Source organism: Zootoca vivipara, chromosome 9 (genome assembly GCF_965207765.1).
Source record: "Zootoca vivipara chromosome 9, rZooViv2.hap1.1, whole genome shotgun sequence".
NCBI classification, from domain to species: Eukaryota; Metazoa; Chordata; class Lepidosauria; order Squamata; family Lacertidae; genus Zootoca; species Zootoca vivipara.
Window position 1 is genome coordinate 35,773,211 of NC_142592.1, and position 7,043 is coordinate 35,780,253.

The following is a 7,043-nucleotide window of genomic DNA, read 5'->3' on the forward strand; positions in this document are numbered from 1 at the left end:
CCTGACTACTTGTCATTTGCAAAACAATTCATTTATTTTTTTAAAAAAGAGACTGTGATTGAAATATTGACAGCAAAATGCGTTTCTGCTTAATTAGTAGAACTTGGGGTGGAATTCAGTGTTGAGCAAGTACAAGTGTTCTGACTGTGTAAGCCTAGCAGCTTGCTACCCCTCTCTACCCACTGCATGTTATTCTGGGGGTTCTCTTAATCCCACCTGCCCCCAACCCAATTTTGATAGCGGGGGCTGGGGAGGAAACATTCTTGCTTAGGGTTTTCAGTGCTGGGGCATGTTGAGTTAATCCCTCCATTGGTATCTAAATGCTCCTGTAATGTGAAACAGTTTTGGTTCTAACTCTATGGCCTTTTGGTTTAATAAAACATATAATTACAATGTTATATAGCATTGAGTACTTCATTCCTCAAAATAGTAGTAATAAAGGAAGAATGCCAATGAAAGAAGGTGTCATAGAAACACTTTTAATGTGATCCATGGAAAGTGTGTTTAATTCTACAATCGGGAATATGCTTACTTGAATTCAATGCCTACTGTGTGATTTAATTTTCCAGGTAAGGTGTTGGGACTTGATTGTTCCTATTAGAACTTTTGTGTATCTTTAAATGGACAAGTTCCATGGATTCTAGTGAGGTTAAACTATGCCTAATCTTTATTGTATTCAATAATCTTTCTTGTATTCAATTTAATCAGAGAATCGTAGAATTGTAGAGTTGAAAGGGATCCTAAGGGTCCTCTAGTCGAACCCCCGCAGTGCAGAAATCTAGACTAAAGCACCCATGGCAGAATGCCATCCAACCTCTACTTAGGGTTTCCGGACCCTTGATCATTTTGCTCACTCTCCTCTGCACAGGTTCCAGCTTGTCAATATCCTTCTTAAATTGTGGCACTCAGAACTGGACACAGTGCTTCAGGTGTGGCCTGACCAAAGCAGAATAGAGTGGTGCTATTACTTCCCTTGATCTGGACACTATACTTCTGTTGCTGCATTAGAATAGTATTAGGGTTTTTTTGCTGGTGCACCATACTGTTGACTAATGTTGAACTTTTTTAAAAAATCAAACCCAAAATGTGATCATAATATCGTGCCTTGCATGCACTGTATAGAGAAGCATTCATGTTTATTGTAAGGGGATTTTTTTGTGTTGTTAGATTAGAAAAGCTAAATAAAAACATTTATTTGAAGGAAGCAGCAGAGCAGAATGTTCCAAGGACAACCAATCAATATGCCCAAACTTTTACAGAAGAACTCAGTCAAGGAAATAATTGGAGGTGAATGCTCCCACTTCAGATGTATTTGGAGCACTTCCAAACAAGGTTAATCTGAAGTGGTTTGAACCAAAGCATGCCGGTCTGAAACTGCTTTGGAGATTTGGAAAGGTTTTCATTTTTAGGGTCCTTCCTCAGGTTGATACTTTGATGTAGCTCCCCCATTTGACTCAGTGTTATCCATAAAGCAAAAATGCCAGGTAGAGAAGGTGGGGTGTAATTTTGTGACAGACAGCTTTATTTTCCAACCAGGGAATGGCTTTACCAGGGTTATTTATTTTGCTTCCTATCACAGAGCTTTTGGAAGGATGCAGATGACCATGATAAAATACGGTACTCTTCTTTGCTCTTTGTGACTGGCAGCAGCAGTGCACAGGGTGTTTTGAGAACCATGTTTTTGTTGTTGTTCAGTTGTGTCCGACTCTTAATGATACCATGGACCAGAGCACGCCAGGCACTCCTGTCTTCCACTGCCTCCCGCAGTTTGGTCAGACTCATGTTGGTTGCTTTGAGAACACTGTCCAACCATCTTGTCCTCTGTCGTCCCCTTCTTCCTGTGCCCTCAATCTTTCCCAGCATCAGGGTTTTTTTTCCAGGAAATCTTCTTTTTTCATGATGTGGCCAAAGTATTGGAGCCTCAGCTTCAGGATCTGTCCTTCCAGTGAGCACTCAGGGCTGATTTCCTTAAGAATGGATAAGTTTGATCTTCCTGTAGTCCATGGGACTCTCAGGAATCTCCTCCAGCACCATAATTCAAAAACATTAATTCTTCAGCGATCAGCCTTCTTTATGGTCCAGCTCTCACTTCCATACATCACTACTGGGAAAACCATAACTTTAACTATACGGACCTATGTCGGCAAGGTGATGTTTCTGCTTTTTAAGATACTGTCTAGGTCTGTCATTGCTTTTCTCCCAAGAAGCAGGCGTCTTTTAATTTCTTGACTGCTGTCACCATCTGCAGTGATCATGGAGCCCAAGAAAGTAAAATCTCTCATTGCCTCAATTTCTTCCCCTTCTATTTGCCAGGAGGTTGATGGGACCAGTGGCCATGATCTTAGTTTTGTTGTTGTTGAGCTTCAGACCATATTTTGCACTCTCCTCTTTCACCTTCATTAAAAGGTTCTTTAATTCCTCCTCACTTTCTGCCATCAAGGTTGTGTCATCTGAGGTTGTTGATATTTCTTCCGGCAATCTTAATTCCTGCTTGGGATTCATCTAGTCCAGCCTTTCGCATGATGAATTCTGCATATAAGTTAAATAAGCAGGGAGACAATATACAGCCTTGTCGTACTCCTTTCCCAATTTTGAACCAATCAGTTGTTCCATATCCAGTTCTAACTAGCTTCTTGTCCCACATAGAGATTTCTCAGGAGACAGATGACGTGATCAGACACTCCCATTTCTTTGCCATAGTTTGCTGTGGTCGACACAGTCAAATGCTTTTGCATAGTCAATGAAATAGAAGTAGATGTTTTTCTGGAACTCTCTAGCTTTCTCCATAATCCAGCGCATGTTTGCAATTTGGTCTCTGGTTCCTCTGCCCCTTCGAAATCCAGCTTGCTCTTCTGGGAGTTCTCAGTCCACATATTGCTTAAGCCTGCCTTGTAGAATTTTAAGCATAACCATAAATAAGACATTTTAGTGCCTCTTTTGCCATTAGTATCACATTGAGCATTGTATTTTATCTTTAGTACATCTGCTTTTCTAGAGAAAAGTAGGTGATTTTCTTGCCATCCTATTTGAGATTTGGTTAAAAAAACAACCTAGAGATGCCAGGATAGAACCAGGGATTTTTGCATGCCAAACATGTGCTCTACCATTGAGCTACAACTCCTCTACTACCAATTTGAAGGGTAACATCAACAGGCAGGAATGAAGAATAAATTAGAAACACAGTTGCATAGAAACTTTAGCTATTGTTTTATCAATTTGGCTGTGATATTGACCAACTTTCTGGGAAAAAATTATTCATTGTTATTCTAAATGAAATATAAAATCTGGTTTGAATTTGTGCTTTTGTGGGTTTGTCTAGTACTTGTATCTAGCAGATGGACTATTTAGAGGAAAATGAAGCCACGAGGCTCTTTTACAGAGTCTGGGACTTGAGAGTTCTAAAAAAAAATGTACCCATCATACTCTAGAAGCAGAGACAGCTGGTATTAAAAGTGTGGATTCTACATCATCGCCACCATTTAATTATTAAAAATATGTCTAAGCAGGCTACAAAAAAATGAAGCAACAACAGACAAAAAATACAGTTACTTATAAAATGTACAGCCACAAAAGTCTCACAACAGCAAACATTACCCTAGCATCTCACTCTGCTTGCTTTTTATGGGTAGGCCTAAGGTAGATGGTATTTCCTGAGGCTGCCAACAGCTGTGTCCCACTCAGCTGCACTCTCCACACTCTGTTCCAGGTACAGCAGATTTATTGAGTTTCCCGGGGGGGGGGGGCATAAGGATGGGGAAAGGCTCCCCCTCCACTCACAGCCCTTTCTTCACCCTCTGTTATCTCCTCCTCCTTCTCCTCCAAATCCCATTGAAGCAGTTAAACCACTATAACTTATTTGTGTCCACCATCCCTAAGCTCTTCCTACCTCTTCTACTAGAGGTCTGCCAACAGAAGTTCCACTCATTTAGCCATGACTGCTAAATGATTCAAAGAGAGTACACCTCTGGATGCTACATACAAGTGACAAAGAGGCATCTGGCTAGCAATGAAGGCGGGTCCATTAGGGTGAATGAGGCTCTGCCCCACCAGGCTCAAGCAGCCCCCATCCTGCTGTATTTTGAGCCCGGGAGGAAATTGTCTGCAAACGGATTGGCCTCCTTTGCAGGTTTTGCCTTCCTGATAGCAATATTCACAACTTTGGCAAATGGAATCCTTTAGTCTAACAGCAGGTGGGGGTGAAGTGCATCACCCCATCCTCAGAAAATGGTGTTCACAGGGTACCCCATTAGAGAGGTCTGGATCAGGCCTAGGCAAACTCGGCCCTCCAGATGTTTTGGGACTACCACTCCCATGATCCCTAGCTAACAGGACCAGTGGTCAGGGATGATGGGAATTGTAGTCCCAAAACATCTGGAGGGCTGAGTTTGCCTATGCCTGGCCTAGATGGAAGTCTCTGTCCAGAGGCCAAGGCATTTGGCTGATGGGCCGTAGAACTGCCTTCAGCAGCCTGGGAGGGCCATCTGTGTAGGTCTGCATCTTGTGGATAGCCCATTAATCCTAAACCTGACCCTGTCATGCCTCAGCCCTACACCAGGAGGCTGAGAGGGATATACACCCAATACTTAAGCCAAATCCTACCTCCATCTGGAATTGATAAAGTTGTGACCAATTTTACAATACCAGAACGTTTTCTTGTCCAGTTTGTTCACTTTCCTTAATGCCTTGATCCCTGGGGAGGGTTTGCTGTTCATAGGTCTGCAATAATATTGTTATTAGTGGAATCTGCATCCTACCTTTTTTCTGGTGTTTGAGCTTCAGAGACTTGCCAGCAATCACTTAGTTGGATTGGATTTATGGCTGAATTTAGGTAAAAAAAATTTATCACCCTTCATCCTAAAATTACAGGACAGTTCACAGCATAAAAGTACAAAATGAGAACACAAAATACATAAACAAAAACAAACCAATAACCCCCTTCCACCCCTCCAACCCCCAAATTTAATAGGCCATAGAATGTTAATCAGCCAAAGGTCTGTTTATAGAGAAACTTTTTTGCCTGGCACTTAAAGAAATATAAAGTAATGAAGGTGCCAGGCAAGCCTCTCTGGGGAGAGCATTCCCCAAACGGAGCCACTGCAAAAAAGGCCCACTCTCATTTTGCCTCCCCCTGGACCTCTAATGGATGAGGCTCATGAACAAGGGCCTCGGATGATGAAAGCAGGGTCCGGGTTCGTTTATATGGGAAGAGGCGGTCCTTGAGCTGTTGCAGTCTTGGATTGGAAGCTGTACCTATCAACAAATATCCTGCATCTAATAACCTGTGACATCACACACATACACACGCACACGCACACACACACACATTTTCCTCGTATGATGCGTCTATAAGATTTTGTTTCATATTTGAAACATCACTAGTGACACCAGTCTGATATTATACAATTCTGAGTTGCCTGGTTTGTTGCACCTGCTCCAGGAAGGAGCGCACTGCCCTGTACGAACTGGAGGCTGCAGCAATAACCTCTGTGGCACCCGAGTTCAGTTTCTAATTGATGCTTCATAGTGAGTCTGTGTATAACCCCAGTAATTTTGACAATCTGCTATAGTCATTCATTATTGTACACAAAAAGAACATGTTAACTTGGCTGCTGTTAATAAATTTCCAGCTTTATTTAACATGATCTATGATGGCTATTTTTAGCATTTTCTTGCTGTTTCTTTACCATAGTGATTCCATAATGGTTTTGTGATTCTATGCAAGTGCTTAAGAATTATGTTTCTTTTGGCTGTATAATTTAACCAGGCTGGTATATCAATCTTGACATAAATCTGTTTCATAATTTGCACGAGGACCTGGTTGCGTTGTTCACAATGTAAAAAGTTGGTCCTGATTAAATTATAAAGTAGATAACCAAATGTCTGCAAGTGTCTCAGGTATTTCTGCTAAATGAATAGAAATTACAATGTCAATTGGCAATCTAGACAAATAGTAGAATATACGGTTGTCTGAATCATAGAATCGTAGAGTTGGAAAGGGACCAAAAGGGTCATCTAGTCCAAATCCATACAATGCAGGAATCATATCAAAAGAATGCATAATATATAATTTTGGGGAAATGATGTCTCTATTTGGCACACAGAAATTTCAGTGAGCACTGCATAATCAGAGGTAGGAAAACTGTGCCCCTCCATTGGTTGCTAGACCTCAGCTCCCACCACCTGTGACCACTGGCCATGTTTTCTGGGGCTCATGGGAGTTGGAGTCCAACAACATGTGAAGGGCCGCAGGTTCCCTAACCCTGCTCTGATTTTGTAAGCCTCAAGGGCAGGGAAGCTGCACTCAGTGCCACACATGGATATATTTGGTCTCAGCTCTATGTCTCGTTTGGATACTATGCTCTCTGAGTACTTGAAGGACCATATTTCACCGGGCAAACCTGCCTGTACATTGAGGTACTATTGATGGTCCTTCTCCAGGTGTCTTCACCTTTAGAAACTGTGGCACCTCTTTCTTCCCCAATGCAACAGATTGCTGTACCCCAGAGCAGTGGGATATGAGTATCGTCCTGCAACATTACACACAAGGGGATTCCTACTATTAAGAATGATGAGTCTGTATTATATTTTACTGCTTGACTTACTGTATTCTTATGCTAACATTTTATGGGCGAGCATGAGGAAGTAGGGAGATGCAGCCCAAGATAGGAAAAAGAGGTGGTAAGGGAACACCTAGCTACTTTACATGAATTCAAATTTCCAGGGCCTGATCAGCTGCATCCAAGGGTACCAAAGGAGCTTGTGGATGTAATCTCAGAGCCTCTGTCTGTAATATTTGAGAATTCTTGGAGAATAGGTGATGTACCTGCAGACTGGAGGAGGGCAAATGTCCCCATCTTCCAAAAAGGGGGGAAAGACCCAGGTAACAGACAAGCCTGATGTGACCTTGGAGTTTTCAAGGTATCTGGCCCTATTGTTGTTCAACGTCTTTATAATTGACTTGGATGAAGGAATTGAGGGGATGCTCATCAATTTTGCAGATGATACCAAACTGGGAGGGGTAGTTAATGTCACAGAAGAATTGT